General features: G+C 39.8%; 1 protein-coding gene across 12 annotated transcripts in view; it reads left to right on the forward strand.

The window, feature by feature from the left end:
• The window catches only part of LOC108436881 (zinc finger protein 521), a 198,844-nt gene that overhangs the window by 171,542 nt on the left and 1,498 nt on the right, over positions 1-25,804 (forward strand). The window lies entirely within an intron of this gene.

Consider the following 25,804-nt stretch of genomic DNA (forward strand, 5'->3'; position numbering starts at 1 on the left):
TGCTGCTTGGCAGCTACTGGCCCACTCTTACTGTTAACACTGTATAGTGTGCTGCAAGAACTGTCTGCTACAATTCTTACTGAGATTTACATGTTGAATGAATATACAATATATTGGTTTTATGTTGTCACCATTTTATGAAAACAATAAACTATTCAATTTCCTGCAACACCTCTTAGTCATTACAGTCACAGTGGCGTACAGCCTACCATGACTTATTGCTTAAATGATGTTTCATAATTATATTCATTAAAGTATGCAAATAAAAATCAAAAAGCCAAAATATAAAATTCCCAAAATAAAATTCTCAGGCTATTTTTAAATGTAAACAGTGTACTGTACTTGTTGTCTACATTCCTCTATGATGTAAACAGCTTCTCCGTTTTTATGTATTCTGAACCAAAATCGAATCCTTCAGATCCATTGAATCATTTCGTAAAGAATCGAATCAAATTGAATCAGGCGAGAGATTTAGCCCTAGTGTTCAGTTTCTGTGGTAACGTGATTAAACAGGCTCATTGACTTCGCAATGCATTAGGCCTCATTCTACACCTCTCTGTCTCTCTGTCTCTGTCTCTGTCTCTCTCTCTCTCTCTCTGTCTCTCTCTCTCTGTCTCTCTGTCTCTCTCTCTGTCTCTGTCTCTGTCTCTCTCTCTCTCTCTCTCTCTCTCTCTCTCTCTCTCTGTCTGTCTCCACACTAAGCTCTGTAGTCAATATTATTACAGCATACCTCCACAGACAGTACAAATAGCAATACAGTGATGCATAAGATTGTCAAATATTTATTAGACATGCATAATGCAGCAGAGATTTATGAAACTCTTCCTCTGTAACAGATCAAATTTGGCTTAAACATAGACTTTCCTTTAAACAAGAAAACGGATTCACAAGGCAGAGCCACAAACTTAAACGCGAGTCAGATATTGCTGACGCTAATGGAGGAATAGTTCATTGAAACAAGCAGAGAAATTTTGTCAAAACTTTAATGTTTGGTTGAACTTTATGAAAACAGGCCCCCCCTTCAGATTAATCTTAATCAGTATCTACTAGTTTGTTAATGATATTTAATGATGAAATTACTGTTACTTGTGGATTAGCGAGTGCTACAGTTTAAATTAATAACCACTTATTTAGGCACATGCAAATAATCAAACCACTCTAAAGGCTTTATATATAAGTATTATATCATCAGTGTTGGAATAAAACCTCGTAAATTGTAGTGGAAGTCATTTTGGAGCACAGAGTTTTCTAATTATTCAACGTAAAAACTGACAAAAATGAAGATACAGAGTTTCTTAATTTTGTGAAGTGACAGTAAAATCAGTAGTAATCACTAATACAATATACAATGCATGTGTTTGTGTGTGTGTTTAAATATCATATATAATCATAGTTTTAGTTCATAGTTTACACATACATCTGTGTGGACGTATTCACACATATATATATATATATATATATATATATATTTTCCGAAGTCATATGTTGGTTTCTAACTTCTAAAAATGGGCCAGGAGAAATCAGGGAGTATCTAATGAGTGACATTACCTTTGGAGACGTGACCATTCCAGTGTCTTTTAAACACTATTCTTAACACGCTAACTTCACGCCTCATTAGAAGGTCCACTTGTTGCACTGTCGGAGCAGCTCGTCAGATGTGCAGAGAGTCACTGAGGGATGAAAGTCTCGCAGGGTTTGATGCAGGAGCATCAGCCACAGTTTCTGCCTGCAGGACCCTCACCTTAATTGGGCTTCCTTTTTAAAGCGCGTCTTCAAAGTGGCATAACTCACCGCTCTTAATGAGAGAGAGGAGTGTCCTCCACCTCCTCCCTCACCATTCGCATCTGCCTTCCATCCTTCTGCGGCCTGCTCTGCTCTTCCTGTAATGATTTCTTTAATTACGCCGCTCCTCTAGCTGTACATTTTAATCTGTTCTCAAATATTTAATCCAGCACTGTGTCCTGGAATCTGGAAGAGTCAGTATAAAGTTTGCGCATCCCATACAAAGTTTCTCTTTCCCTGTCTGGATCACAAACAGCAGGAGGATTTGGGGGGATGTAGATGATTCTAAAATACTAAACTAAAATCACCACAATGCCTCCTATTTGAAAGGTTGACAGGGAACTCTCACGATTGGCCCCTCCCAGTCCTGTCCGTGTTGTGTTTTAGTCTGGTCCATGTGATTTCTTTGTTTTGATCCCCAGTCCGGCCCCTTGTTTTGTAGCTCCGCCCATGATTGTTCCCACCTGTGTTTCCACCTGTGTCCTGGTATCCCTTATGTATTTAAGCCCTGTGTTTGGCCCTTGGTTTCGTTGGTCTGTGTTTGATGTGTGTGCTGTTTGTATCGTTTGAAGTGTTTTAGTCTTGTTTGAGGTTCTGTGTTCATTATTGTCATGTCTGTCCCGCGATCTCTCCGTGTTGGCTATATGAACCTGGACTGTTCCGACTACGACCCTGGATTTGCCCAAAATAAGTCTCGCTTTACTCAGCACATGCGTCTGCATCATCGCTCCATGCTACAGAAACGTATTGAGAAACTACTGTTGATTAATAAATGCAGCAAATTTAATGATCATTTAATAACTTTTCATGTTCCCAACACTGAAACATCAAATCGAACATCTAGAAATGCCCTCTGGTTGCTCATAGTACACGGAAAAGAAGTACATGGTTCAAAGGTGTACATCGATTCCACACAAATGAAATGTTACATCAACTTAAATGAAGCTAATTGAGTACCTAGACATAGTAATTATTTTGATGCATAACACATTTTATTTCTGTGTACACATTTCAATTCACTACATCTAAAGAAGCCCTTTTTCAGCGTATTTCAGTCTACACAGTATAAGTTATTAGTCATTAAGTCATTAAGATGACTAATGATTCCAAACTAATAGAATTATGCAGTTATATTTTGATTATGTAGCTTTAATCAAGCGTCTAGCAAAACAATGAGAATCACTTTAAGCATTAAATGGTTAACTCTTAATAGCGTCCTTAAGAATTGCTATGTGACATATGACTCCTTTGAGAGTGATGTAAGACTCATTCTACCCAAACACACAGTTCAAAACACAGAAATGACCTGGACTTTAGACTAATGAGTGACCCTATATCTTAATTATGTTTATTAAAGCAAATGAGACCACTGTATTCTGTCACTGTCATTACAGTGCCCAGGCTTTACCCACTATTTCAGTAATGACCATTTCAGCTCATTTTGAGCAGAACTCAGAAACACTAGCCAGTACATGACTAGCAAACACAGCTTTGAACAGCTTTATGCAAAAAAAATATTTTTCATTAAAACAAAAAAGTTTGCTTAATTGCTAATTTATTGAAAATGTGTTTCAATAATGAAAATTCCTAATGTAATAGATTGATTTTCAGACTTGGCGAAACATTTGCTTCAAAACAATGGAATCTAACTGCTGTGGCCTTGAGGGACAGGGATGCGTCTCACTTCTTGCTCTAAGATGCAGGGGTGTGGCTAAAATAAGACTCCGCCTACAGACCAAAACTCTTTGTGTTTCAGTAGTGACATGGAAACGTGGGGCAGCTTTTTTGAGTAGTTTTATTTTTATTTAAAAATTAAACTTGTGATAAATACAATTATTTTAAATTTGCTATAAAAAGAAGCCAAAATAGGTCTTTTAAAGGAATTGAAGAAAAACATGTTAAGTATTGTTTTCACAAATTGAAGTTTAGGGTTAGGGTTTGGGACAGACATATCATAAAAGAAATACCCTGTACAATTTTTTTTTCTATATTTACCTTGTTGCTATCTTTATTAATGCCTTTAAGTAGAAATACTTCAAATAAAGTTTTTATAGTAGTTAAATAGTTTCTACAGTTTGAACTATCACTGTTGGTGGAAGAAAATCTTGTAACTGCATTTTTTATCATTTTGCCTGGTGCCCTTTATATTGTGTGTAAATTTCATGATGAATGGACTTAAAGAAATTACCCAAAATGACTGGAAAAAAAGTTCTGGTTCCATTGACATTAAAAGGAATGTATGTCTTTTCCTTCTCCTGTAAAGTTACGGTTTTGGACATACAAGTTTTTCTTTCAACAACATGGAGATAATATATGTATACACATTCTGTGTTCTGTGTTCAAGTACAAGAGAAAAGCAGAGAGAGAGAGAGACAAACAGAGAGAGAGAGAGAGGGACAGAGAGAGAAACAGAGAGAGAGAGACAGAGAGAGAGAGAAACAGAGAGAGAGAGAGAGAAACAGAGAGAGAGACGGAGAGAGAGAGAGAGAGAAACAGAGAGAGAGAGAGAGACAGAGAGAGAGAAACAGAGAGAGAGACAGAGAGAGAGAGAAACAGAGAGAGAGACAGAGAGAGAGAGACAGAGAGAGAAACAGAGAGAGAGACAGAGAGAGAGACGGAGAGAGAGAAACAGAGAGAGAGAGAGAGAGAGAGAGAAACAGAGAGAGACGGAGAGAGAGAGAGAGAGAAACAGAGAGAGAGACAGAGAGAGAGAGAAACAGAGAGAGAGAGAGACAGAGAGAGAGAAACAGAGAGAGAGAGAGAGAGAGAGACAGAGAGAGAGAGGGACAGAGAGAGAGAAACAGAGAGAGACAGAGAGAGAGAGAAACAGAGAGAGAGAGACGGAGAGAGAGACAGAGAGAGAGAGTGACAGAGAGAGAGAGACGGAGAGAGAGGAGGGGAGAAAAAACTTTTTTCTTGTTTGTGGCGACATTGTTAATATTTAAGGTTGTTGTAATGATGCTAAAGCGCAGTAAACAGGCACATGAAGAGAATACAAATCTAATGAAAGCTAAGACTGAGATGAAGAGCTTCTCAATGTTACACCAGAGTGACGTTCCACTTATGCAGGTAGATTAGAACGAGACAGGCTGACAAACCCCACAGTCCTGAGAGGATTATGTATGTTTGCATGTGTACGTATGTGTGTGTACGTATGTGTGTGTGTGTGTGTGTGTGTGTGTGTGTGTGTGTCCATAAAGACTGCTGTCTTTGTTCCTGCTTCTCGCTGGGTCTGATGCGTGTATGCAAACACGTCGTCTAGTGGGAGACGTGACAAAAACTCCCCGAAGCCTTTGAGCTCTCTCGTTCTCTCTTTTCCTTCTCTCCCTCCGCGCTTGGGGAAGTTAAATCCAAACAAACAGCAGCGCCTCGCACTCAACGGAGAAATCTATCACCTTGTTTGATCTCTGACACTTCTGTGCTATTTCCTGTAAACTTTTCATAAACTTTCATAAGGGAATGCCATTAATGGTAAATTAACAGTAAATATTTCAGCCGCTTCAGGCGCTGCTAATTTAACTAACTTCAGAACTTGGAGAGAACACACAGCATTGTGAGTCTGTCTCGTTCAATCTGCGTTCAGCTCGAGAGCGCTGTGATAAGAACTTATCAGAAGTACTCTTCGGGGATGGTATGTAAATTATGGCATGTTTAACATGTAAATTATGTCATGTTTAGCATGAGTTTAGCATAAATAAACAGTGACACTATATTTGATTGGTACCTCTATAGAAACATCACAACACATCCATAAGCATTGAAGCATATGCATAGAAACAGTTCACTCCAGTGATCACGGGAAGGTAATGTGAGATGTTTTATGGAGTAAATGACATTATATTGACATAAGAGGCCTTAAACCAAAGTGACCAGTGTTTTATAACACTATGATAAAGCATTATTCCCGTATAAGAAGGAACGTAGTTAACAACACCTTATATGAGTTCTGTGGATGTTAATGCCCCAAAACTTGAGTAATAATTACTGTGTTGATCAATTTCTGTTAACCCTTTAAGGCTGCACACGCTGTAGCTCCTCTGGCGGCAGATCTGAGCAGGTTTAAGGGGCCGTCACAGAATTCTCAGAGTGGGTAGGGTTAAATAGGCTTGTGTATCTGCAGACATAGAAGACAGTGTTACCTATTCATGATTGCTTCCACACAGACGTTCTCTTGAATAGAATGACTGTACTTTTACTCAAGAAGAAATATGAGATGATATATGCTAGACCTCCATTAATAACTTAATTTACTTCATTACAACAGTATAAACAGAGCAAATGTCTGTTGCCATCTATCAGCACAGGAACTGAAGGTTCTCTTGCTCTTTTCTTCACTTTTTGCAATCTTTTTTATTTTTTTATTTATATTTTCAAAAATAAAATGGTCTAAACTGAAAGGTGACCAATAGCAAAGCACAACAGATGCTGAACCAACACAAAAAGGGAATTAAACGAAAAGAGAATGGCTAAAATGTAACTGAATAAGAATAATTAAGAATAACTGAATAATTCACACATTTACTCAAGAAGGAGTAAAAAATATATTTATTTGAAAGTATTTACTTGAATATTTATTTATTAGAATTAGGATTTAAACTGCAGGGGGCTGGGGGCATCCCAGACCTGCCATAAGAGTCAAGGGACCCCAAATGAGAGCTGAAATTACTTGGAGAATCCCATGATATTTCCTAGAATACATTTAAAATTTTCTAACAAAATTAATTAATCGACTTCCTCAGTTTTTATTTATATATCACTGATGTCAGAACAAAACCTTTTATCTGCATTTCTTGGGATAATTTGAAGGTCCTGTTGCCCTTTACATTATGTGTACACTTCATGATGAATGGACCAAAAGAAATTGCCCAAAATTACTTGGAAACATACATTGACTTACATCATGTTTTTCTTTCTCCTGTGAAGTTATATATATATATATATGTGTGTGTGTGTGTGTGTGTATGTATATATATATATATATATATATATATATATATATATATATATATATATATATATATATATATATATATTTTACAGGAAATAATGTGTGCCATAATTTCTGCATAGGCTATATATATATATATATATATATATATATAAAATGTAGCCTATGCAGAAATTATGGCACACATTATTTCCTGTAATTGTGCACTATTTTATGAAACTGTGCAATAAAAATAGCAGAAATAGAAAACAGAAAATTATATGCAACTGATATTTAACTGGTCAGGGATGTTCAAACTTTTGCATATGACTGCTAAATTAACTAAAATTCATTTTCATTAACACAGATATGAAGTTAAACCACTCCTGCCTATAAAAGTGCTAACTTAGTTGAGACTACCAGTGTGTTTGCTGACTTGTTTAACCCAGAGTCTGCAGCACTCGTCCGTTTGATGTTTCTCAGTGAAGTGTCTGGCCGTGTGTTCTTTGCAGCAGCACAGCGAGCGCGTGGATGCGGCGTGTTGTGCCGGGACGCCAGTGTTTTTTGGAGCCCTACGGACTTCATCTCCCTTCCAGTGACAGGCAGAGATCCTCCCTCCCTCCATCTAATTAGAGGATGTAGCCCAGGGCTCACGGCCCAGGATGAGCCCTCCCCTCCCACCATCGCTCCCTAAAGAAAGCATTTAATTGGGTTCTTAAGTCCTAGCCTTCATTTTTAGGGGGGATTTGAGTATGAGTGTGAATATGAGTGCATGTTGCCATCACCTCAGAATTTAGTCCCTTTATTTGCTTCGTATCTCAAGGCTTAGCGATATCAATACAGCTGCGTCTCTTCTGGAGCGTCTGCAGCTTTTTGTACAATTCACATACGGTTTTTACGTTTTTTTCCCGAAACTTGTAACTGGAGTTTTAGTTCTGTCTGTGATGTTACAGAGAAACAATGTCTCAGAGTGACGGTTCCTCTCTCCTCTTTCCTCAGGGTGTGATATCGTTTCTATGTCGTTTGTCTGTCAGTTCATCTTTTCTCTTTCGTGTTGGAACGTTCCGTTTTGTCTGGAACTTTTCTTAGAAAGTGTTCTTCTGCTGGAGCCACCTCTGAACTTTTCCATCCTTCTGTTTCTCTCCCTTCTCTCTGTCAAAGCGAAGGCACGATGCTCTTTTTTTGATAACAAATCCATCTTTCTTTCCCAATCAATATCTTTCCATTCCTCATTTTCTATAGTATCCTATCTCATTTCTCGAGTCCATGCTGTCATTTCTGACATTTCCATGATCGCTTGCTGCGTTTCAGATGCCTCTTTTGCCACCGCTCGGGTTTCTGCATGTCCCTCGCCTATTCTTTGATTATGTTTGATGTTTTATTTTTATTTTCATTTTCGTGTCCGTGTTATTGAATCTGACATCTGAGCAGGCATCATCCTCCATGCCCTGATTGAGGGGGCCGTGACGGGCGAACTTGGCGTCGCCTGAACTCACTCTCTCTGTGATGTCTTTTTCTCCCGCTCGTTCTGTCTCTCTCTTTCTCTTTCTTTCTCTCTCTGCCTCCCCCTATATTTCTCCCTTAATGAGGCCCCATAATAACACAGCAGTTGTGCAGTTGTTTTGCTTCCTCTGTCAAACAGCGGGGTGGCTGCGCTGTGAGTTTGGTGGAGCGTTTGCTTGCGCTCCTTCGACAGGGTAATGAGTGTCATTTGGAGCAACAAAGCTGTTAAAGGATGGCTGTTTGCCTCTCCAGTCATTCTTCAAAACTCTCCTAGCGTCAGCCGTGTCATCGTATCCGCCTGCTCCCTCTATAGGGTTACATACGAAACAGAAGCATGGGGATGAAAACAGGACAAACATTAGAGCAGCGTGGCGGGTTTGTTGTGAAAACCATATTGCATGTAATACCATATACGCTTGTAAATACCAGTTTTCGACCAGTAAAATTACAAGTCCGAAAATAATGTAATTAAATAGCACATACCATATATTTTTGCAAATCTTGCAGTTTTTGTAATTGTATATGTCCGTTGTCCAACCATTTAGCATTAAGCAGGCTGTTTTTTTTTACTGTGCCTTTAAATGGACCATCTAGCGGAAAACTGAGTTTTCCTTGCTTGTTTGATATAAGAGTTTGAAGTAGCTTGAAATCATCATCACCATTCATTCACTCCCCAGTTTAGGCTGAAACACTCCTTATAACTTCATTTTGAACAGGCTGGGCTAAACTACTGTAGGCTAAGTAGATGAATACATCTCCAAAATAACTTTACAGGAAAAGGAACAAACATACTCTACTTTTAATGTAAGTCAATGGAACCAGACTTTTTTCCAAGTAATTTTGGGTCGTTTTCTTTTGGTCCATTCATCCTGAAAATAACACACAACATAAAGGGCCACAGGCATTTAACAAAAAACAATAATAATTGTAAATGAGAGGTTTTGTTCAGACAGCAGCAATATGTACAAGTGTTGGTTTTTGTGACATCACAAATACAGTGAATTCCAAATAAGCTGCTTTTGCAGCTTAGTATGGACTGGGGTGGGGGAGAGGAAACAACTTGGTAATATTGGCAGGAAATCAGCAGTAAATGTGAGCAGCTTTTAACTTTTTTTGCTTTTTACTTACTTACAAAACGGTAAACAATAAATGAGGGAAGTAACCAAAATGGAGCTCGATTATAAAAGCTCAAAATGACCAAAATGACTTTTTATCAATTCACTTGCTACTTTATTTTCCAATGTATGTGCTCTTTATCATCATTCTACTGTATTTTAAAGGAATATTTGCTTAAACAAAACTAGCTTGGCAATGAATGAGAACACATGGTTCATACTTTATCAAATCACCACTCTTTTAACCAAATTATCAATTCATCAAATATTTTATCAAATCAGATCACGCAGATTTTCAACATACACTTTCAGTGATCTTTTTTTATTCACATGCATTTTATTCTTTTTTAATCATTTAAATGTTTAATTCCACTCCTCGTTTAAATGTCTTACAAACTACCATTATTACTGATAGTGAGCAGCTTCGTGGATATGACATCACGTAGTTTCCTCAGAGTGTTTTCGGAACACTTTACATTCCTTAAGTAGGAATTTCCAGTGGGGGAGCTGCTTCTTTGGCTTTTCCTAGGTGGAGGTTGGAAATTCTGAGTTATGAGACTTAGCCGGACACAATGTAACATGAACGGCCAGTGGGCAGAATTTGACCTGTTTGTCCAGCAAACTCTGAAAACAAACCACACTGTAAAACCACGGGACATGTAACATGTATATTCTAAACCCTGAGTGTCAAACACAAGGCTCACAATCTTCTCCGGCCCATGGAAGTATGTTAATTTCCTAATATTATCCTGTTCCACGATTTGCTACACTACAGTCCCCAGCATGCACTGCAAAGTAATATGTGCTCCAACTCTCCTACCCCAGTAACAAGCTATGGGACAGTAGTTACACCTAATTCTACACAATTCTATCCAGTTTCACACCAGTCGTATCACCAAAATGCATTTCAGCTGCAGTTCAACCAACATAAACACTTAACATCAGTTTAGCAGCTCAGAAACTGAATGTGCAGCAAAGAAAGGATGCCAGGTGTCTAGCTCAAGTAAATAGGTAGGTTTAAGAGACCGAGCTCCTGGGGACATTAAAATGTTGAATATTTCAAGTGTCCATGTAATATTTCAAGGTCTACTACAAGTGTCTGTATTTTACTGTTGAAATCGCCAGTTGGGTTACAGCACAATATTATTTAAAAATCAGATTAAAAAAAAAATTTGGCCCACAGATTTGATGAGATTTTTTAATATAGCCATTTTACTGATTGAGTTTGACACCCTTGGTCTAAATGTTGGTCTAATGTTTAAAATCTCAGTGTTACATGATTAGTTTTTGAAAATCTGATGTTATTTGATGTTACAGTCAAGCTTTGTTCAGTTTACTCTCCTACAGGAAAACAGCAAAATGTTTAGCTTGTGTCCAGAAGCTAAACCTTTTTGCAATTACAGTGCAGAACTGGGAGAATAAGGCTTTAAAACCAAGGAAGTTGAGGTCTCGCTCACATCTACACTCACACACACACACTTACTTTTCAGGAACACCCACTAAATCCACAAGATACTCGGTTTCCAAGGAGATGGAGCTGGTTGTGGTTAAACAGAGGATGAGGTCAAATCTGCAGTCGGCCTGATAAGTATTTACCATGGAGAGCGCCTTCTGCTTGTTGCTTTTATAGATTTATTCACATATTCCTGTTTTTGCTGGCACCAAAAGCAGGGCAGCAGCGGATCTGGACACTGTCCAGCATAGGGATGTGGACAGTAAAGGCGGTCTGTTTTCGCTCCTGTAGTGATTGAGTCCACTTGGTCTGTTGACACCGAGGTTCATAACTCATCTTCAGCCCTGGGGTCAGGCAAATGTTGAGATAGTGCTCTGTACTGTTACAGATTTCTAGACTTAAATATGTTTTGTTTATGTAAATTAGTGGAAAAGAAATGTAACATTCAACAGTCCGTTTTGACTATTTGTTTTAAATTCATTTTAAATTCAAACGAAAACCTGAAATTAAAACTGAACTTTTCACATTTTGTGCATAGAATTCTCAAATGTGCCATTAATTACAAGTAATTAATTTTTCAGATTCAGGAAAAAAACAGAAAGCATTTGTTTCACAGAAAATGACACAGAAGCCTCAACAAAAACCAGTATATTTTTTTTCAGTTGTGTATCCTCGCTTCACATTTATTACAGCTTCCATTGTTTTCAGGAGTATTGTTCTCAGTTTTTTAAAGAAATCTACAGGGATATTTTTCCACACCTTCATAGTTCAGTCATAGAAGTTGGTTGCATTTTCTGAAGGTGGACAGAAATAGTGTGCTAATTAAATACTAATAGTTTTGATATTATACTTGGTGTGGAATTTTACACCTCCTTATCACATAGCCAGTTTCTGTCTTAGCATTATCCTCAAGACATCTCAAGATCTCAGATGATGCCACAGCAATCTATGGCTGGAAGTCCAAGAGAGATAATTATCAAATCAAATCAAATTTATTTGTATAGAAATACAGCAGCTTTACAGAATTTCAGAAAAGACGAAGTTTTAACAGGACTGTAAGAATTTAAAACACCCCCCGGTGGGCAAGCCAGGGGCAACAGTGGCAAGGAAAAACTCCCTCAGAACTGAGGAAGAAACCTTGGGAGGAACCAGGCTCACCAGGGGGGGGCCCATCCTCCTCTGGTCAAACTACCTACAAGTGATAATAAAAGTGCTAGTAAAAGGTTGGACTCCCTTTTGCATTCAGAACTGCCTTAATTCTTTGTGGCACATTTTCAACAAGGTGTTGGAAACGTTCCTCAGAGATGTTGGTTATTTGAGTTACTGTTGCCTTTCTATCATCTCGAACCAGTCTGCCCATTCTCCTCTGACCTCTCACATCAACAAGGCATTTTCGTCCACACAACTGACCGCTCACTGGATATTTCCTCTTTTTCAGACCATTCTCTGTAAACCCTAGAGATGGTTGTATGTGAAAATCCCAGTAGATCAGGAGTTTCTGAAATACTCAGACCAGCCCATCTGGCACCAACAACCACGCCACGTTCAAAGCCCCTTAAATCCCCTTTCTTCCCCGTTCTGATGCTCTTTCTGCACTTCAGCAAGACACTTTTTGTCTTGACCACCTCTACATGCCTAAATGCATTGAGCTGCAGCCGTGTGATTGGCTGATTAGCTATTTGTGTTAACAAGCAACTGAACAGGTGTATCTAATAAAGTGGCCAGTGAGTGTATTTTGCAATGCAGTGTTCTTTCTGAAGCTTCAAGCTTCTGAAGGAAGCTAGGCATGAAAATTAGCACTACGAGTTGGCATGAACTTACAGCACTTGGCATCACCATCTTTGTTACCTTACTTTGATTTGTGCTGCTCTGATCATGTGTGATGTCTTTCATATTTAAGTAATTTAATTCCTTTGTCCTGCCTCTTTTATTCTGGGAGACTGAAGTGATTACAGTTCTGTCACCACAATAGCATGAATTTAATTTCAGTTCTGTTAGTTTTAATCTTTTTTTTTTCTTCTTTGACAAGCAGATGAGGTCAGAAAAAAGACCTTATGTTCTGCATGTGTTGACCAATTAGAAAGTATTATCTCATTAACAGCTGAACAGCTTGCCGGTGGACTCTGCTCATCAATGATTTTCCCCACCATGAGATTTTACACAAACTCAAAAGACTCATAGACACTAGAACATGCTACACTCTTAAAATAAAAGTGCTATAAAAGGTTATAGAATAACCATTTTCGGTTCCCTAAAGGACCCTTTTCATGTTTAAAACCCCCACATTCTTGGAAGAACCCTTAAATTGGTAAAGAGCCTTTATTTAAACTGGCAAAGAACCTTTCATTTACAAATGTGGTTCTTTAGGGAGCTAAAATGGTTCTTCTACGACAGGGGTCACCAGTCTTACCTGCAAAGGGCTGGTGTGGCTGCAGGTTTTCTTATCTACCAAGCAAGAGCTCACCTCGTACAATTAATCGAGTGTTTGAAGAAAGACACCAACTGATTAAACAGGAGGAATCAGGTGGGCTTCTGCTTGATTAGAACAAAACCTTGCACCCCCTTTGGCCCTTTGAGGATAAGATTGTTTAACCCTTGTTCTATGGCGTCATTCAAAGAACCCTTTGTAGCACCTTTTTTAAGAGGGCACTGCTGTTTGTTCATCTGTGGTTGATTTTGATCTGCTCTACACCCTCTCATACTAAACGGGTTTCTGAGGTCCACTACCTGCTCTGCTGCTGCAGTTTCTTTGTCTTCAGCCAGCCGAGGGTGGCATCAGCATGCCTTAATTAAAACCCTGAGTGATGAGCTGGAATGAGCCGGAGATTCGCTCTCACTGTAACACACTTGCAGATGGCACAGAGCTCCGCCACTGTGCACAGGCAAGCTAGAGACTCATGGGACACTAGGACAACAGATAATGGTGGGCAGATGTCATCTTCAGACATTTTAGTCCAGCTCACTGTGTAATCTAATGTTGGCCGAGTTCATCTTGGTTCTTTCTTCTACCTCTTTTTGGGAAAATACAACACTGGGCAGTATTTTTGGCAGAAGTTTGGTTTCAGTTGAAGTGTATGAGCTTTATAAATGCTAGCATCCGCATGTTCTGTGTGCTAGCATCAGTAGTTACCCTGTAGATGCCTAGCTGTGAAGTCAATATGGGAAGAAAAACACTGTGGACTGGTGGTGTGTCTTTTTCATTAGGTTCAAATGCTCGCAACTACTTGTTCTATATCTTCTACTTGCTAGCATCTTTATCTCTGCTGAAGAAAGGCAACACAGTGGGCTAAGCTAGGCTAGCATCAGCAGGTTCCACATATTAGCATCATTAGCCTATAGCAGCCTGGCTAAGTCTCATTTTGGGGAAAAAAACCAGCAGTATGGACGAGCAGTGTTCTGTTCAGATAAGATTTTTAAGCGAACAGTGTACTTCTTGTTTTAAGACATTTTAAAGCAAATATTGTTTTTGTACAAAACAGCTCAGTGGTAAACAGACCTCAAATCTCTGCTCCTTGTTCTGAAACCACCCCCTGACTGCAAGTGGTCCACACGTCATGTTATTGTCTGCTGCACAGAACAGGCCTGTAGTGGTGTTCAGAGTCAGAAAGGCCTACGAGTTCTTTTTATAAGTAGCATATGCTTAGATTATGGGTATATTTTAGTTTTATAGTAAACCTACAACAGTGTGTTCAGCAGTAATATATCAAATATATAATAGTAATAAATCATATATCAGCGATAATGTTTATTTCTTTCATCAACTGAAACAAACCGCCGGCTTTAGATATGCTAGTATCCACATGTTCTGCTAGTTAGCTTATAGATGCTTTGCTATTATCTAGGTAGAAAAAAAAACTTGTAGCCCATAGCTGCCTGGCTGTTATCTCTTTTTTATGGAAACACAACACTGTGCTGAAGGTGCAGTTCTTTTAGGTAGAAAAAAGAGCATAGACCAGCAATGGAAGTAGATACGCTAGCAAAACCAGCATATGTTGTGTTTTGCATGCTGGTGTGCTGGTCAACCAGCATGTCCATGTTGGGTGAACAGCTGAACCAGCACTACTTTAGCACAAGCCAGCATAGAACAACATGGAATGTATGCTGGTCTGTGTTGGCTCTTTTTCAGCAGGCAGGTGTTTCTCTTTAGTCTTTAGGACATGCTAGCATCTACACATTCCACATCCTGGCATCATTATGTAGCCATTATCTCTGTTGGGAAAAGACAACACTGTGGAGTTGTGCTAGCATCCACATGTTCCACATTAGCATCATTATTTAGCCACTTAGATAAATCTTTTGTTGCGGAAGAAAGCACTGTGGACTGATGGAGTAGCTTTTATGTTACATTTTTTCAGATTGCAGTGTATATATGGAAGGGATTTATATGGAAAAATCATTTCGAAGCACAGCACTGTCTTTTTGGCCAAAATGCCACAGTGGTTTGAGTTTTTATGGTGAGGTACACTGCTGAACTGAATTTTAGGACATGCTGGCATCCACATGTTCTGTGTGCTAGATGTAGGTTTATCTAGCATGGTTAACTAGCCTAGTTGTCTCTTTTTGGGAAAAGACAACAATATAGACTGGTGGTTTTTGAACATGTTGACACCCAAACAGTCCCTGTGCTCATTAGTTAGCCCATAGCTGCCTGGCTGTTATCACTTTTTGTGCAAACCCAACACTGGGCTGAAGGTGCAGTGCTCTTTTTAGGTTTTTAGACATGCTTGCATCATTAGTAAGCCTATAGCTGCCATGAACTGTGCTTTCAGTGGTCTCTGTTCTGTAATGCCGTCTCCTTGTCTAAGTGCTGTTCTTCTCAATCTTCCTGCAGCTGTTTCCCGCCTCCTTTCCCCCATTCTCAGGGCCCCCTGAGGCACTGTGCTAAGAGGCCTCACTCTGGCCACTCCCGAGGCTCAGGCAACACAAGAAAGCCCTCTAAAAGCCTTCAGGGGAAGGGCGCATGACTCAGGCAGCTGAGGAACACAGCTCAGAATGGGCACGTTTTCTCCTGCCTCTTAAAGTACAGTAGAGCTGTAACATGCTAAAGCGCTAGTTTTGTGCTATATGTGTTTCTTTGTGTACATTTAGAGGACACTGATGAGGGGGATGTACTGCAATACCTCACTGTGAGTACAGAAAAAGGCTCTGTGTTGTCACAAACCCAAACACAGCAGCGAGACAAGGGCCTGCCAAATGGACCAGACATCCAGACATGTTTTTGTGTGGTCAGTCTGCTGCTCTCTAGCCTTTATTGAGTGCAGTATCATGTACAGTAGCGATGCTTGCTAGCATACCTTGCTCAGTGCAGCTAACAGGGCTGTTGTCTATTACTAGCTGTTGCTGTGGGGGATTTTTTCTTCCACACCAAAGATAAAGGAGAACTTGTAATGTAATGGAGGAAGTTCTCTTACTTTTTTTTTTTTTTTGTCGCTTTTTTTTATATCGATCCAGGCTATAAAGCACCTGGCCAAGACCAAGGAGCTCTTACACTATAATGTAATCCCCATTTTAGCTTGGCCAACAGTTTTTAACAACTTAACGGAAACCCCTTAGCTCATTTCGGGCTTCTCCCCAGCCGAGAAAAAGCAAACGTGCGCCTCTCACCGCGTCCTACAAACCCAGCCGGCCAATCCATCGGCCGACTGTATCGATAAGCGCCAGAGAAATGGGAGCCGCCAAAACCAATGATTCCTTAATAAATCAACAGCGTCTTTCCTGCCCTGCAGCGCCTCTCTCTCTCTCTCTCTCTCTCTCTCTCTCTCTCTCTCTCTCTCTTTCTCTCCATTACTCTCTCACCCTCCGTTTCCTTACTGCTAAGCCAAAAGTGTAACCCTTTCTAGACATGTTGCACCTGTTTGCATGGGCCTTGCCGGACCCCTGCTAGGCTTTGCCCCACAACAGCTCACCCTCCCCACCCCCCTCAAACTGAACCCTCTACCCCCAGCCTCAGCCCCCGAACGAGAGAGTCCTGGGGGATCCTGCCGCAAGATGATGTAATGGCATGAAAGGCAAGGGCTAGTCGCCGTGGCAGCACACCAAGCACTGGCTGACGAAGAGTGGAGAGGAGAAGAGAGCGAAGAGCACAGCTAGACTCGGGCCGCATCAGGAGTGAGTGTGTGTGAGAGAGAGAGAGTTGGGAGGGGTGTTCTATCGATCAGAGTAAACTTAATTTAGTGGAGAATTGACTGCTTAGGTTTGGCCGGCCACCACTGCTCAGCGCATCGGAGGAACAGCATGGGATAAAAGATCGGAGGGGAGAGCAGGAACGAGTGAAGTTTGGGGGAAAAGGCTCTCAGAAAGCAGCGAGGAGATGTGAACAAAACACTGAAACACCTTCCTGGTGATTTTTGATGTTAGTGATGCCTTTAGTCGACTTGTTTCAAAGGTAGTCGATATGATGAAAACTTAACATCTTAGTGTGTTGTAATCTGGAACCGACAGTGCCTCCTGTATCGTGTTGAATTTGAAAGTAAATTTCACCAGCCTTTCAAAATTTCTACTTAATTGTTGAGATGTAAATGGTCATTCAGAGCGATTGTTTCTGCAAATGGTTCTTTAGAAAAGAAAATGGTTCTACATAGAACCATGAACACTTAGGGTCAAGAAGGGTTCTGTATAACACCCAAAATGGTTTTGCTGTTGTTATAATATGAAGCTTGTAACAATAGAAGAACCCTTTTGGGTGCTATACAGAACTCTTTTCAAAAAGGTTCTTTAGAACAATCTACAGCACCTTCTCCATTAATCTGAGGAATCCTTTCATAATGCAAAGAACCGTTCTATCATGCAAAGGGTTCTTTGAGTGTTCATGGTTCTATGTTGAGCTTTTTTGAAAAGGGTTCTATGTAGCACCCAAAAAGGTTTTGCTGTTGTTATGATGTTAAGATTGTAACGAAAGAAGAACCCTGTAGGTGCTATATAAAACTATTTTCAAACAATTCTATATAGAACCTTATACAGCCCATTCTCCATCAATCTGAAGAACCCTTTCACCATGCAAGGAACCCTTTTCTGCTATTGTTTTGATGTTAAGCTTGTAACAATAGAAGCCGCCTTTTGGGTGCTATATAGAACCCTTTTCAAAAAGGTTCTATATAGAACCATCTTCAGCACATTCTCCATCTGTCTGAAGAATGCGTTCATGATGCAAAGAACCAGGAGGGTTTTTGAGTGTTTAAGGTTCTATATAGAACCATTTTCTTTACTTAAGAACCCCTGAAGAGCCATCATTTTTAAGACTGTATTTTTAATCTGTTGATGTAATCAGTGCTGTAAGATGTAAACATGAGGACGGATAATGTGCTTCAGTTGGACAGTGACAGTGTCCGTTAACTATACGGTGAACGGGGCTTTGAGAGTGATTAGGGTTGTACATGGTCAGATGGTGCAGTTCCCTAAATTAGGCTTCATGTCATCATCAATTACGTAATTTCAGGAAGACAACAGAAGTATCGATACCAGCTTCAGCTGAAAGTGCTCACCATTCTCGATATGTGCTTTGGAGCTCTGTAGCCCAGAATAACATCACCACTAACTGCTAGCTGGCCAACATCAGCTGCGATAGTCCTTAGATGGTTACACCATTGAGGAGCCAATTCTGTGACAGTTACCGTGGCCTGGAAGTGGTGCATTCTGGAAAAATGATCCTTCTCCATAATAGGCCCACCAGGCCGTGTTACAGCTCACTGCAATCATATCACCACTTTACACTCACAGACGGTCTTCAGAACAAGTCTGTGTAAAGTTTAGGTTTAAAGTTTTGCATGTTTTTTAATAGATAACGTGTAACATTTCCACAGGCTGGAATCCACTCAGGCTGATGCTTTATATTAAACAAATGCCTTACATTTCATATTAAAAACATGCTTACGCAAACAAAGGCCTTTTGTGTTTCTAAAGTGGTGCATTCTGAAAAACTCATTGTTTTCCATAAAGGGCCAATCAGGCCATTGTATCACCATTTTACAAGCACAAAGTCTTCAGAACACATTTGTGTAAAGTTGCATGTTTTACACAGATTTGTTCTGAAGACCTTTTGTGTTTGTCAAGTGGTGCATTCTGGAAAAATAATCCTTTTCCATAAAAGGCCCACCATGTTACAGCCCACTGCAATTGTATCACCATTTTACACTCACAAAAAGTCTTCAGAACAAGAAAAATGTGTAAAGTTTTGCGTGTTTTTAATATAAAATACAAAGCGTGATGTTTGATATAGAGCATCGTGCGGAGTGCCTGTGGAAACTGCACTGTGCGTTAGACGCAAACGTGTGGCGTGTAATCTGTGTTCATTGTGTTATCCCTCTCACTGTGGCATTGATTTGTTTCCTTCTCTAGGCTGCGCCGTGTCTCTGTAGATGGTAATTTGGAGCGGGTGCAATATTACGTTCTTCTGAATTGAATCCTCTGTGCTTACACGGCGGACATGTATTCATCATGAGATCAGCTGATGGAATAAATGTAGCGAGTGCTTTACTATTCAGATTTTAATACGGATAATAATTGAGACGCTTGCAGCTAGAGCTGCAGTCTTCTCTGACTGTACACGCTGGGTAGCCTCAGTCACAAAGGCGAGCTTTCTTGTCTTTTTCCCTTTTGTCTTTTCATTCTTCCTCTCTTCCCTGTTTTTTTTCCTTTTCTCCAGCCTGCATGGCTGCCGCCGAAGTCATTTAACGCTGTCCTTGAGAATGCCTTGAGACAGAGAGAGAGAGAGAGTGAGAGTGAAGGCATGTTTAAGGGAAGAGGTAGACTGTGCCTTGTGTCGAACCCACAGCTGCCCCACGAGGCTTTATTTTCCCCTTTAATAGCTGTTACGAGCCCTACATTATATCCAAAGAGCCTCGTCCCTCTGGGCTCCCAGAGCACTTCTGACTGCACCAACGCCCCCGCACACCAACAAATACCTACACTCTGAGATATCCACCACCCCTCTCTCTCTCTCTCTGTCTCTCTCTGTCTCCTTCTTCTTCTCCTTTCCTTTGTTTCATTCTCTGTCCCTTTTTATCTTTCTGTCTCTCACTCACCTTTTCTTTTTCTCTTTATATCTCTGTTAATCTTTGTCTTTGTTTCTCTCTCTCTCATTTTCATTCTCCCCGCTCATTTTCCTCCCTCGCTTTTTCTTTCTGACTTACTTTCTTTTTCTCCCTTTCTCTCACTCTTCTCTGTCTTCTTTTCTTTTTTCTTTTGTTTATAATCTTATTCTTTCTCTCTTTCCGTCTCTCCACCTTTTTTGCCTCTTTTTTCTGTCTCTACTTCTCTTTTTCTCTTTTTCTTCATCAGTCTCACTTTGTGTCTTTTCTTTCTCTTTCTTTCTTTCTTTTTTTCTTTCTTTCTTTTTTTCTTTCTCTCTCTCCCCTCTCTAATTGCTCACACTTTTTCTTTTTCTCTGTCTTTCTCCATGTCTCTTACCTAATTCTCTTTCCCTCTTCATCTTCCTTCTTCTGTCTCTCTCTCTCTCTCTCTCCTCCCTCTCTCTCTCTCTCTCTCTCTCGCTCCCCCTCTCTATCTCTCTCTCTTTCAGTCACTTTGTGGAGCTCCATGTCAATATCCTGCCATTTGACATCCCCATGCCGCTGGGGCTGATGGGTAATGGCCCGCATTCGTTAAAGAAGCTGCGGCTTTGCTGCATCAGAGCCACCAAGGGAGGAGTTGAAATAGGAGGAGGTGTTTGGGGGGGGTTGCGGAGGAGGCTGTCCGGGGAGAAGGCCGCCTCTGACCCCACCCCCGAACATCAGGCTGCCTGTTACCCTGCCTGTCCCGCTTAATCAGGTCGGCTGAGAGTCGAGTGAAGCTTTTGTTACAGCAGCAGGGAGAGAGGAGCACAGGGTGGATTTGGGGATGAATGATGGGGATCACGCCTCAGGCCCAAAGCTTCAGAGACCACCGAGGAGAAAGCAGCGCAGTTTGCTGCAGATGTGTGAAATGACAAAAGCATTAAACCTGTGTCCAAAGCCAACCTGTTTAGGCTTAAAGGCTTCTTAACCTCCCTTAAGCTGAGAAGATCCACACTTCAGTTCATCAGTCGCACAACCGCATAACTCACAGTCTCATAGTAGTTACGAAATAACTTGTAGTAGTTTCTGTGTTTTATTTTGCTGTATAAAACAGATAGTCTAAAATTTGATTGGCTGAGCTGCGTTTGAAGCCGTTGTAAAATCCACGTTATACACACACCTAACCGAGTATATAGATGAAGTAAGAACCCGGTTTTTTGTTTAAACTGAGGGGCTGGTGACTTATGTTCTTAACTAGAACCAGGCTGGTCAGCTAGCTAACATTAATCATTATTCATTAATATCACAGGCTTGAATTAAAGCACTTACATTATAATATGCTGTGAAACTGCGAATAAAAGTCTAAAAACGTTACTCACAAGCTTCAGTATTTCAGTCAGAAGTAGCTTCAAACTGAAGGCTGAATCCCAAACGGCTCCCTTTTCCCTAAATAGTGTTCTAAATATAAACGTTTAGAAATTCTAGCCTCTGCAGCTAAACAGTGCATTATTTATCGAGTGTGGGTGTGACTGAAATCACAATTTCTTAGCTATATTTTGCATCGTTGGATTGCAGGATCCAGTATTTAAATTCTATGTAGGGAGCAGTAGCGCAAGAGGAGGGGTACCATTAGATTGGTGCTAAATAAAACTTGCGGTGGTAATTTGGTGATGAAAAAGTACTTACAGTGTGAAAGTGTTTACATTAAACAGTGCTGTGTTATCATTTCAAGTTCATTTGGATTCAAAATCATGAAATGGCCGTTGCGATGGGCATCCATTGCTTGTTTCATTGTCAAACATGGCAAAATGTTTTGTTTTGTCTCTAAAATAAAACTAAGAAAAAAGCTTAGAATCTTTTTGTCAGAAAAACTTATTTCAGTGATCTTATAGTAAAAAGAAAAGTGCTTTGTTATTGACGTCTAAGGGTTAATAGATTGCAGCCTCCTCAGTGTTTCAGTGTTTGTGTTGTGCATAGCAGCTTCTTACCTTCTGCTGGTTGATGTGAAGAGCTAAAGGGTCTTATGTGCTCTAAGGAGTATGAGTATGAGGCGCTGTGGTTAGTGGAGGTCTGCTAATGAGGGAAGCATGTGACAGGTGTGTTCAGTCCAGGCCAGTTCAGTGAGTCCGAGGCCGTGTTTTAAAGCCAGCACAGCAAGTGGGGCATGTAGTTTGCATTAAAGGGATTAGCAGCCACTTCAAAAGATGACCTGGATTCTGCCCACCAGGGACCACCAGTTCCACACTCCCCTTTAAAGAACCTCCGTATGGCACAGCTCCCCTGCCACTGCCCACCGTTCCACACTGTGTGTGTGTGTGTGTGTGTGTGTGTGTGTGTGTGTGTGTGTGTGTGTGTGTGTGTGTGTGTGTGTGTGTGTGTGAGTGAGTGAGTGTGCATTGCTTGGTGCACAGGTGTACCTGTGATTTTGGTCCATGCACAGCTAGTGCTCAGCAGTATTGAGACAATACGATTTTACAATAAAAAATATATTTATAACTAATATATATATATACACATAATTGTTCAAAACTCCCACTGTTCATTTATTTAATTTGCAGTCAAAATTTCCATTAAATAAAAGAGGAAACTCAAAGAAAAATAAGTTAAAAAAAAACAGGAGTTTTTAAAAGGTTTTTGAACTCCTGACAACCAAGCAAGAGATGGTAGACACCAAAACTGCCCCATCAGACAAACAGCGCTTAAAGCTTTCGTCTTTGAGAGAGAGGAGAAAAGTTCTTTCAGATCTGAAAGCATCCACAGGTGTTTCTGTCCATTCTTCCACTGTGAGAAGACGACTATGAGTCTGAAAAGATGTGTAGCTGTCAAGAAGCTCTTGCTGAGAAAAGGAGATGGACACATTAAACAAAGAAGCTACTGGTGTTCTAAATGGACAATGGACTGATCACCCCAGAGTCCAGAGCGCAACATCACTGAATGTGTTTGAGATTCTTTGGACTGTGAGAAGGAGAAAATGCTAAACCAACTTCTAAGACTGAACTTTGGAGTTGTGGAAAAGCATCATAAATAAATAATAAGCATATTCAGATATCAAAATATTTTAGTTCAGATACTCAAATATGTTAAGCATATTCAGTAAACCTGGCAATTAACAGGTGAGTTAAATCAGTTGTGTATGAGATGTGAGATCACACACACACACACACACACACACACACACATTATGTATGTATTAGCAGATTCATGATTCTGATATGATGCTAATATTCTATAGGCATAAAATAAGTTGTGGTAATGTTGCTGTAAAAATTGTTATTTTTAATTGTAGAAAATTGTATATTAATTGAGAAAGCCGTACAGCACTGACCATGAACTTAAATAAATAAATATCTATAGTGCCTCAAATATACAGAGTGCTTCTTTGATCAATTAGCTATTCATAGTTATCTCAAGGGAAACATTCTTGAGATTCACTTTAAGTTAATGCAACAATATTTTACATGATTTTTGACCATTACTTTTGGTGCATCATAATAAAGTTTTGACACATTGTAAACAGCAGCTGATGTCTTCAGGTGGCTAAAAATGAATAACTAACAGGTATTGTTCTGACAGAGATGATACATGTAATCACTATGTAATATTATGCAATAACTATATGATTATCTAATTACATTTAAATAGCACAGAAAAATGACAGTAATAAGTTTTATTACAGTAAATGACACTAAAAGAAGCTTTATACAATAGTATAGAGTTAACCAAACACAGACCACGTTTCCAGAAAGGAAAATGTCTGTTTAATTTTTGGATTTCAAGCTTTTCATCCATTCTGCATGTGAGTGTGTGTGTCTGTGTGTTCACTTCATCAGCGCGTTATCTCAGAAGATCATCTCCTCACAGGTTCTACTCAACATGCAGCGTTTCTCACCTTTTGTTTTTCCCCTAACCTTTTGATTTCATGCCTGGGTAGTTCCAAGTAGGAGCGAGGGCGATGCTTCTACAAACAAAATAGTCGTAATTTGTATGCAGTCACCTCCGCTGATGGATCTGAAGGTTGCTTTTGTTTTTCGCATCACTTCTTTTGCCCGTGAATTGAACATGCATATTAATACGTGATGTGTCGCATATGTATTTACTGAAATGGAGAGCTTGAAGGAGAGAGGAATCGCTGAAAAACACACCGGAGAAGCGAAGGCAGAATGTCAGGCAGTTTTATCCACTGATACAGGTTTAGCCCTGAATCCTCTATTATAATGAAGACTTGGATTATATTTAACACATGCTGTTGTTTATTACTGTCATCTCATTTCGAGCTTTAGTAAAGGTGCATAGGGAATCGCCTTGAGCTTTTGCGATGTATCTGCGTCCTTATCAGCATTTATTACTGTACGTTAATGCGGTAATTAACCGTAATTATCAGTCGCTCCAAAAGGGCTGCAGAAGACAGGAAGCTAAAGGGTAATGGTGATATTATTCACCTCGTTCTGCTCACACAAGACAGGCTACTGGCTGGTTGTCATGGCCACAGCCATTGATCCCTGGGTGTGCGCCTTTGGATTGAGATGTCGGGGTGTGTGTGTGTGTGTGTGTGTGTGTGTGAGGCAGTGCTGGCATGTCACTCGGTGCCGCAGCGTTCTTTACCATGCCCACTGCCGCACTGGGCCCCCAGCTATTGATCTCCATGCAAATTTGACTCTATTCTCTGCTAATTGGATTTAGATAATAGAAATGACAGACAAGTCCAGCACATGAACTTACACATTCTGTATCGTGGTGTTTGATTAGAGGGTCTGGTTGATTGCCCAGTTGTATCATAGCACAAATGTTACAATGAAAACACTGTTGCATTGTGGGCTGTAGATATTTCTCCTTAAGTGCAACTTGATACGAGGAATGCACTAATCATGAATTATTATGGCCGATTCCGATTCCAAGTTTTTTATATCCGAATCAGCCGATGGGCAATTTTTTTGCCTGTAGCCTTTTTTTAAATCCCGAAGCTCACATTCTATCCCACTTTCCAGGACTGTCTGTTAGCCACAGAAGTAAGAATATAACATCATTTACTTTGATGGGACAAACTGGCATTTTAAATTTGTGTACAAAAACAGTGTTGCCCGTTTAAATAAAATGAAAACAAATAAAGTGATACACTGAAAGTAAGAGACAGCTGGCTGTTCAGCACAGTGAGCCATGCATAATTACTGGTGGAGGTGTAGCAGCAGCGTTCAAACAGAGCACCTACCTGAAAAACATTTTTCACCTCATAAACTTGCAGCGTAGATTAAGCGCGATTGAAATAATAAAGTGCAGATCGCTTGTTTGTTGCAAAAATGGAAAAGTTCTCATGTTCATTTTGGACAAACATATCTTTTCATTATATCAGCTATCTTCAGTATAAACATTTGTGGTTAATAGGTCTTAGGTTAATAGGTGCCATTCAGTTTGGTGCAGATATATAGTATATATATATATATATATATATACTGATCACTGTGAAACCTTTACAGGAAAAGGAAAAACATGCTTTACTTTTAATGTAAGCCAGTGCAACTATTTTTTTCCCAGACATTTTGGGCTGTTTCTGTTGGCCCTTCATGAAATGTACACACAATGTAGAGAGCAACAGGCATTTTTAAGAGAGCATGATATTAATATATGCAACTTTTTGATTTGTTAACCATATAAAAGAACAAAGCTTTCACTATTTTACTTGTGAAAAGTGTCCTAATTATCAGAACTATGTAGCAACTTATTTTGATGGCCTACTGTAGAAGCTGACTTACATATAAATAGATAGTCACAATATGTTCATTTCAGCAGCTTTAAAACATGTATAAGTATGTTTTCTATAGAGGATGTGACTTATTTTGACATAGGAAATCAACAAAACATATTTGACCAGTGCTCAAAACTTTTGCATATCAATTAATTTGCATAGCTGTTCATTCAAACTTGACTTTCCCCTAAACCGAACACTGACTTCCACCATTAACTAAGCATCAACCCTAAAACTAACACTTACACTGCTGATTATCAACTGATTTTCACCTATTATTATGGTGAAATTCAT

This window comes from Pygocentrus nattereri, chromosome 2 (assembly GCF_015220715.1).
Source record: "Pygocentrus nattereri isolate fPygNat1 chromosome 2, fPygNat1.pri, whole genome shotgun sequence".
NCBI classification, from domain to species: domain Eukaryota; kingdom Metazoa; phylum Chordata; class Actinopteri; order Characiformes; family Serrasalmidae; genus Pygocentrus; species Pygocentrus nattereri.